Genomic DNA, 8,642 nt, shown 5'->3' with positions numbered 1-8,642 from the left:
CGCAGAGTGCACGTGGCGTCAAAAAGACGCAGGTGTACACCGGGAAAAAGCGGTAACGCAGCGTCACCAGGCCGATGCACACCAGCGTTATTTTAACGATGCGTGCACGTGGCGTTGAAAAGCCGCTACGTGGGCATCGGCCCTAAAAGTGAAAGATATGAAGCGGATTTTATCTTCCGAATGTATCATTGTGCGCACTGAACATTGCAAAACGTTCTAAATCTAAAATCTTTGTTTATTTAGAAACATGTAGTTTATTCAAGGCGAGAAATATACTACCAATTATTAGTTTCAGATTTCAGTAATTTATAATTTTTTTAAGTAATTTATATTTCGGACCCTTTTTATAAATCCAAGACACGATAGCAACAACAGCTAGTTCTGGAACATTATACTTTCATCCTCGTATGAGTCTAAAATTTAACACGGTTGAGCTTAGCTATATCAGATGTCTACCAATCGGAAGAATCAGCTTACAGTTCAATATATACATTGAATATATTCAAAAGCAGCCAAACTCGGAATTATAGATGTCTTGAATACGCAAAAAATCTAATGAAACAGAACAACTTGGTCTTCCTTGCAGGCAAGAGAGTTTTGAAGAGGAAAACTATATTTTCTTCGAGATTTGCCTAGCTCAAGGCAGGGCTGTTTGTAAAACAATAATATTCAAATGTTTCTTTGCTGAAAAGATTGGAAAAGTTTTAGTTAAAGCGATATTCAAAAATAATAAATAAAAACCGAATTGTTGTCCGAAATTAACGGTAGCAAATCTTTTCTTCGACGGTAATAAATAAACAATATGAAAAATGGTTGCTGGGATACGAACAGCGTCCAAAGCAGTTAAGCGTCGACTAGCGTCGGAAGCAGTTACTGTCAAAAACATTATAGCAGCCGCCATTATGGCGAGCGTGGAAAGCTAGTATGTAAATGTAAGTCGCTTTATCACTTTCACACGAATTGTAAAACCAGGTATTATGATCTGGAATTTCAAAATAATAGTTTTTAAAATTCTTGATCATAATACCTGGTTTACATATATAATACCTTGTTTCGGACAGCAGAACGATCGCGCGATTTTGTGTTCTGCATTGCGCGGCCGTCAGTACTTGTTTTGTCGTGTTTCTGCTCAGTAAGCAGATAGTTCGCGCGGTCTAGTGAGTAAACAATTGATGCGTGATCGGACGTGTTTCAGGTAGGATTTAGAATTAGAACATTCGTAAAATCTGAGTTTTTAGTTCTGATTTTAATGTTCGGCGAGTAAGTGTGCGGTTGAACGTATGTTTTGTTTTGTGTAATGTAATGTTTTGAACGTATGTAATGTTTTGTATATAATGCGAAACATTTGTAAAATCCAGGTTACTTTGTCCTCCTTTGGACGGTTCGTAAGTAAATTGATGAATATATTTTAATAATTTTTCAGCATATACTGTTATTGACAAACGCTCTATATTGTCGAATAGAGCTTCATATTATTCACCTTACCCACTAACACAAATTTTCCTTCCCGAGACATCTATGAAGGTAGTATGGGTTCCCTGCATCTTCACTAGTAGATATTGAACTAACATTCCTTCCCTTCCTTCCGTGATTGTAAGGACATGGCCAGGTATACAACTGCTACTGTATAGGAAAAGGTACTAATCCCAAGTACCAATTTGCGACAATATACAGTAGATTGCTCAATTGAGCATTGTAGAGCCACCCACGATTTGTACAATCACATATGCTATGCTATGCTATAATACCTGGTTTACAGTTCGTCATTGAGTAATGAAACAGTCTACGTTTCCATACCAAGGAAATGGGTGCTTTAATGACCATTATGCAATTCAAATGGGTTGCATAAAATCCATTCTAGCACTCATTTGTTGGATAAGATATTTTGGAATCCCTGAGACTTGTAAATTTGTCGTTTTCTACAATTTTTTTCAAAAGGTCAAAACGAAAATGTTGCAGGTCATATTATTTTGGAATTCATCCACTAGGCGGCTTTAGTTTAAATGAGAATGATAGTTGAGTTATTTGAGTATTTCAGAATGCGTAATGTTCAGGGTCTCCAGTAGCCTTGCGAGCAAAGGCGAGTTGGCGAGTTCGATTCTCAGGCCGGTCTAAGATGTTTTCGGGTTGGAAACTTTCTCGACACCCTGGGTATAATGTATTCTTGAACTTGCCACACAAGATACATACTCATGCATTGGCGGGCATAGAAAAGCTTTCAATTAACAAATAATAAGATACTAGAATAGAATAGTTGAAAAGCAGGCCACGTTCCAGTTGGAATGTAGAGCCATTGAAGAAGAAGAATATTCAGAAACACTTCCGCTTGGTGGAGCTGGTGTAGATGGGTATACTCGTTGAGTTAGATATTTTGGAATTCGTGAGATTTGGAACGTTATCCTCCTCTACAGTCGCGATTCACTTGTTGGGCCACAACCTCGACCCAACTAACGAATTCGGTTTTTTAAACCCATATTGCACGCGTAAACTAGCCTGCAGGGCCTGATGTTGATTCAAAATCTGAAAATGTTAGACCAATTTCAAAAACAGCCCTTTTTCGCTTTTTTCTTTTGAGATTTAAAAATAGTTTAAGGCGTTAAATAGCTATGGGTGGAAAAATTGATCTTGAATAAGTTGAAGAATCATTTGTGCAAATAAAATTTTGTAATAAGGGAAGATCCATTAATTACGTAATGCAAAAATTGGGCATTTTCAACCCACCCTCCCCCCTATGTCACACTTTTTGTAAGAAATGTCTGAAAATTTTGTATGGATCGTCACACTTTGGCCAACCCCCCCTCCCCCCTCAAAGCGTTACGTAATTTGTGGACGCTCCCTAAGAAAAAATCGTTTTTTTTCATGAATACCCCTACAGAAATGCCGAAAAGATTGGAGCAGGCCATGAAATTCAGCAGACGTATTATTGGTTCTGTTGTCAACTTTTTTTACCTAATTTACATTTGGCCATTTCTATCAAGTTTTCAAAACCTAACAATTCAGTTTTCAAGAATGGATCGGAGACAGGTCTGGAAAAAAGTCATGCCCATACGGAGGTTTTGATGAAGTGAGTTCAAAGTGCTGTTAAAACCAAGAGTGATGTATGGCGACAGAGTTTGATCGAGCCCTTTCTGGACATCGTGCGGACCGTGCCCGGGAAAGCCTTCGAAATCACATTGGTGTGCGGACTTTTCCCAAAACATCTGTAACAAGTTCCAATTCTCGGGCCCTTGCTGTTTGTCCTTGGAGATCATTAAGTATAATTTCATTTCCTTTACTTTTTATATATATTCATATTATCGATGTATTTCTTTGTTGTCGTCTATGTATCTATAATCATATTACTGATTTCTATCTAGCCTTTTTTGTATAGTTCCGGGGAAGAAGTTACATATTTTTTTGCCTTTGATTGTGTAAAAAACATTTCACAAAATGACATATCTCTCATTTTTCACTATCACTATATGTTATTGACAGCAGGGGGGGGCAGCAGGGACTATGTCCAAGGGCTTGACGATCCCTCCCCAGGCCATCTGCGAGTTGTGGGGCTTGCCTAGGATGTGGTGGGGTTTGACAGTGGGCCCTGTTAAACCTCTATAAAAAGCTGCATGTATCCGCAAGTAGGCCCCACCAAAGCGGCCGTGTGCCGCTCAAAGCGCACAAGCCCAAGTCCTGGTGTTAGGTGGGACGCTAAACAGCCCTGACACGACGGCCCTCCGACGAGACAGGAGGTTTGCGCAGGCCCAATAAGCCGCCTAGAAAACCAATCATTACGAACAATATAAGAGATAATGCGACTCGATATAATCGGCAAAGACCTAGGCGACGAATACAGGATCACGATTGGAAGCTTGGAACATGGAATTGCAAGTCGCTAGGTTTCGCAGGTTGCGACAGGATGATCTACGATGAATTACATCCCCGCAACTTCGACGTCGTGGCGCTGCAGGAGATTTGCTGGACAGGACAGAAAGTGTGGAAAAGCGGGCATCGAGCGGCTACCTTCTACCAAAGCTGTGGCACCACCAACGAGCTGGGAACCGGCTTCATAGTGCTGGGTCAGATGCGCCAACGCGTGATTGGGTGGCAGCCAATCAACGCAAGGATGTGCAAGCTGAGGATTAAAGGCCGTTTCTTCAACTATAGCATTATCAACGTGCACTGCCCACACGAAGGAGACCCGACGACGAGAAAGAAGCATTCTACGCACAGCTGGAGCAGACATACGATGGATGCCCACTGCGGGACGTTAAAATCGTCATCGGTGACATGAACGCACAGGTAGGAAGGGAGGAAATGTATAGACCGGTCATCGGACCGGATAGTCTGCACACCGTATCGAATGACAACGGCCAACGATGCATAAACTTCGCAGCCTCCCGCGGAATGGTAGTCCGAAGCACCTTCTTTCCCCGCACAAATATCCACAAGGCCACATGGAGATCACCTAACCAAGAAACGGAAAACCAAATAGACCACGTTCTAATCGACGGTAAATTCTTCTCCGACATCACGAACGTCCGCACTTACCGCAGTGCGAATATTGAATCCGACCACTACCTCGTTGCAGTATGCCTGCGCTCAAAACTCTCGACGGTGTACAACACGCGTCGAAGTCGGACGCCGCGGCTTAACATTGGGCGGCTACAAGATGGTAGACTAGCCCAAGAATACGCGCAGCAGCTGGAAGTGGCACTTCCAACGGAAGAGCAGCTAGGCGCAGCGTCTCTTGAAGATGGCTGGAGAGATATTCGATCCGCCATTGGTAGCACCGCAACCGCTGCACTTGGCACTGTGCCCCCGGATCAGAGAAACGACTGGTATGACGGCGAATGTGAGCAGTTAGTGGAGAAGAAGAATGCAGCATGGGCGACATTGCTGCAACACCGCACGAGGGCGAACGAGGCACGATATAAACAGGCGCGGAACAGACAAAACTCGATTTTCTGGAGGAAAAAGCGCCAGCAGGAAGATCGAGACCGTGAAGAAACGGAGCAACTGTACCGCGCTAATAACACACGAAAGTTCTATGAGAAGTTAAACCGTTCACGTAAGGGCCACGTGCCACAGCCTGATATGTGTAAGGACATAAACGGGAACCTTCTTACGAACGAGCGTGAGGTGATCCAAAGGTGGCGGCAGCACTACGAAGAACACCTGAATGGCGATGTGGCAGACGAAGATGGCGGTATGGTGATGGACCTGAGAGAACGCACGCAGGACATAATTCTACCGGCTCCGGATCTCCAGGAAATCCAGGAGGAGATTGGCCGGCTGAAGAACAACAAAGCCCCTGGGGTTGACCAACTACCAGGAGAGCTATTTAAACACGGTGGTGAGGCACTGGCTAGAGCGCTGCACTGGGTCATTACCAAGATTTGGGAGGAGGAAGTTTTGCCGCAGGAGTGGATGGAAGGTGTCGTGTCCCATCTACAAAAGGGCGATAAGCTGGATTGTAGCAACTACCGCGCAATCACATTGCTGAACGCCGCCTACAAGGTACTCTCCCAAATTTTATGCCGTCGACTAGCACCAACTGCAAGGGAGTTCGTGGGGCAGTACCAGGCGGGTTTTATGGGCGAACGCTCCACCACGGACCAGGTGTTCGCCATTCGCCAAGTACTGCAGAAATGCCGCGAATACAACGTGCCCACACATCATCTATTCATCGACTTCAAAGCCGCATATGATACAATCGATCGGGACCAGCTATGGCAGCTAATGCACGAACATGGTTTTCCGGATAAACTGACACGGTTGATCAAAGCGACGATGGATCGGGTGATGTGCGTAGTTCGAGTTTCAGGGCATTCTCGAGTCCCTTCGAAACCCGCAGAGGGTTACGGCAAGGTGATGGTCTTTCGTGTTTGCTATTCAACATCGCTTTGGAAGGGTAATACGAAGAGCAGGGATTAACACGAGTGGTACAATTTTCAATAAGTCCGTCCAGCTATTTGGTTTCGCTGACGACATAGATATTATGGCACGTAACTTTGAGAAGATGGAGGAAGCCTACATCAGACTGAAGAGGGAAGCTAAGCGGATCGGACTAGTCATCAACACGTCGAAGACGAAGTACATGATAGGAAGAGGTTCAAGAGAAGACAATGTGAGCCACCCACCGCGAGTTTGCATCGGTGGTGACGAAATCGAGGTGGTAGAAGAATTTGTGTACTTGGGCTCACTGGTGACTGCCGAAAATGACACCAGCAGAGAAATTCGGAGACGCATAGTGGCTGGAAATCGTACGTACTTTGGACTCCGCAAGACGCTCCGATCGAATAGAGTTCGCCGCGGTACCAAACTGACAATTCTACAAAACGCTAATTAGACCGGTAGTCCTCTACGGACACGAGACCTGGACGATGCTCGTGGAGGACCAACGCGCACTTGGAGTTTTCGAAAGGAAAGTGCTGCGTACCATCTATGGTGGGGTGCAGATGGCGGACGGTACGTGGAGGAGGCGAATGAACCACGAATTGCATCAGCTGTTGGGAGAACCATCCATCGTTCACACCGCGAAAATCGGACGACTGCGATGGGCCGGGCACGTAGCCAGAATGTCGGACAGTAACCCGGTGAAAATGGTTCTCGACAACGATCCGACGGGCACAAGAAGGCGAGGTGCGCAGCGGGCAAGGTGGATCGATCAGGTGGAAGATGACTTGCGGACCCTCCGTAGACTGCGTGGTTGGCGACGTGTAGCCATGGACCGAGCCGAATGAAGAAGACTCTTATATACCGCACAGGCCACTTCGGCCTTAGTCTGATTAAATAATAATAATAATATGTTATTGACACTATCTCGCTTTTATAATTGTTTGATTTGTGTTCCAATCGATTTCATGTTCATGTTCATAATTCGTGTGAAGTTGATGAGATTGAGTGCATATACTTGATAGTGACTATGCGGATGCGTGTTCCGACCTCAACAGTGGAACCGTCTTCATTGTGCCGTACTTGATTCGTTTAAATTCAAGTCAGATATAAGGCACTAAGAACAGCATGTTTGTGTTAAGGTCGAGATACGTCATCGGAGAATAGAATTTTGTGGAATAGTGTTATAACTCTTCTAACGATAGGAGAAAAATACAGCGTATTGTCGGAGTTAGTTTCGATTTATGCTGCCTACCAGAGATATATTTCCTGAAAAAAAGTATCTGGAGCAATCGTCGGGCTCTGTAAATACATTTTCAAACATTTTTCAAACGGGAATCAAATGAGGTCAATTCAAAAAGCAGGTGGCCAGAAATTACAACAAAGATTTGACTACTGTCTTTTTGATGCTACATATTTTTACGGTACAGGAAAGCATCACTTATCATAATATCTGATGAAATGCTTTGAAATGCTAAAACGCTATTAGCAGAGATGCATCCTGAACAGAACATGAGCCAAGAGCGTGCCTTGGTGTTCAAATTTTTGCACTCTGAACACAGTTCAGTGTGCACTGGGTTGGTACGCAAGCAAAACGATCATGGTAACTAAGATTCCTTAGATTTGGAACTATGCAAAAACATACGAGCATGCTTGTTTTCTATCCGTTAGATGCCCACGTGTTCCATTACTAGCCGAAAAATGAGTAGCATGCCGTCGCTTGAGTTTGTTTTCCTAGGATACAAGTTGCTAAGTTCGGTCAGTGCTCTTGAACAGTGTGCAGTGTTCAGAACGTTTTGAACACGAACACGCGTTCTCGTGTTCAGATGCATCTCTGCAATTAATGACTAATTAAAATACTATTCACAGCGCCTGAACACAAAAATTCCTGTGTTTTATACAAACCGGTAGTGAATTCCATAGGCAATTCTATAAATCCATTCATTAACTGATATTCAAGAAAAAATCAGAGCAGTTGTTCCCTAGATAGAAATGCTAGTTTTCTTTATTAATATTCTTTAAAAATTTTCACTTTCAAACCAATAGGGGAACGGTTCGCCACTTCATCTCATAGCTCCTATTTCCATCCCATCAAAAACAAAGCAATAGAAAGGAATTTGGTTTGTTTATTATTTTTGTGATTTTTTTCAGCAGTGAGCACGCATGTTGACAAAAAGAAGCGACGAATTTGGTGGCGTATTTCTTTGTTTAGCGATGAGATGGATATATGTACAGTGAGATGGAGATCGGAACATTTCCCCTATATCAAATTGTTTTTTCAAAAACAGAGTAGAACATGAAATGACAAATAAACGGTAGGATAATAGTTCTGAACATACTGGCGTTTTACTACTTTTCTATGCTGCATAAAAATTGAGTGTACGTTTTCATACCGTGAATTATATGTTGAAAATATTGCAGGCCAGTCTTTCTTTTCAGTGATTATATTTAAACATATTGAACTATCAATGTAATAGTAGGAATTTCTGGTGCGCAGAAATCCCAAAATCCCAAAATCACCTAAATGTTTTGTTCTACGTTGTGCGAATGAGTAATTTAATTAACAAATACAGAACGATCATGAGATCTTCGAATAATTTTGTTGTGTTTTGTGTGGGAGAATAAATTAATTAGCAAATGAAACATTAGTGCGCGTCCGATCGGGTTTCCTCTAATAAGCAGAACGATTGCGCGATCATTGATATATTTGGCGGGTTATAAAATTATTTAACAAATAAAAAATAGTGCGTGTTCTATCGTGTTACTAA

General features: G+C 42.9%; 1 long non-coding RNA gene across 1 annotated transcript; it reads right to left on the bottom strand.

Annotated features, from left to right (window-relative positions):
* Nucleotides 1-340: 340 nt before the first annotated feature.
* On the bottom strand, nucleotides 341-778 carry LOC134223525 (uncharacterized). The gene is made up of 3 exons (XR_009982608.1): nucleotides 742-778; nucleotides 478-684; nucleotides 341-413 (listed from the first exon to the last, which is right to left on the bottom strand). It is a non-coding gene; the product is annotated as an uncharacterized LOC134223525 (long non-coding RNA).
* Between the last annotated feature and the right edge of the window lie 7,864 nt (nucleotides 779-8,642).

Source organism: Armigeres subalbatus, chromosome 3 (genome assembly GCF_024139115.2).
Source record: "Armigeres subalbatus isolate Guangzhou_Male chromosome 3, GZ_Asu_2, whole genome shotgun sequence".
Lineage (NCBI taxonomy): Eukaryota > Metazoa > Arthropoda > Insecta > Diptera > Culicidae > Armigeres > Armigeres subalbatus.
The sequence above is the reverse complement of the archived record's forward strand: the minus strand, read 5'-3'. Positions and strand labels throughout refer to the sequence as shown.